Source organism: Colobus angolensis, unplaced genomic scaffold, assembly GCF_000951035.1.
Source record: "Colobus angolensis palliatus isolate OR3802 unplaced genomic scaffold, Cang.pa_1.0 Scaffold9, whole genome shotgun sequence".
Lineage (NCBI taxonomy): Eukaryota > Metazoa > Chordata > Mammalia > Primates > Cercopithecidae > Colobus > Colobus angolensis.
The window spans coordinates 6,479,031-6,479,627 of NW_012122931.1; the positions used below are offsets into that span (position 1 = coordinate 6,479,031).

Below are 597 nucleotides of genomic sequence, written 5' to 3' on the forward strand. Positions count from 1 at the left end.
TTATATATATATATTTTTTTATATATGTAGTTTTTGGCCTGACTTAACTTTTCTTGCCACATCCCTATCTGTTTAGAGGGACATATCCTGGACCTTAATTTTCGATCTGAGTTTGAGGGTGCAGATCCTTTTTATTAGTGGCTTGGCCCTGGACTAGTAACGCAGTTTCTCTTCTGTGAAGTGCAATTGTTAGGATACGTCTTATGGGATTGAATGGGACTGTTGACCAGAAAGCCAAGTGAAAGCCAGTGCTGTTCGCGTGGAGTTTCTGAGTGTCAGTGACTGGCCCCGCTGTCTCAGCTGAGGGGTACCTCATCCCTCTTCTCAAAGGTAGTCAACAGTGGAATGCCCTGGAAAGTGTTGAAAAATGTGAACTCCTGGGTTCTACTTGCAGTTACTGTGGCTAACTTTGCATGTGGTATGACCTGGGAATCTGGTTTTATAAAATCTCCCTAAATGATTCTAATGCATAGCAAAGTTTGAGAACCACTAGAACCACTAGTTTAATCCAGCTGCTTTCCAGTAGAGTTACTTAAAAAAAAAATTATTAGGCCAGGCGCGGTGGCTCAAGCCTGTAATCCCAGCACTTTGGGAGGC

At 42.9% G+C, this 597-nt stretch overlaps 1 protein-coding gene across 1 annotated transcript in view; it reads left to right on the forward strand.

Moving 5' to 3' along the window:
• The window catches only part of WDR34 (WD repeat domain 34), a 73,024-nt gene that overhangs the window by 55,691 nt on the left and 16,736 nt on the right, over window positions 1-597 (forward strand). The gene's annotated exons all lie outside the window — the stretch shown is intronic.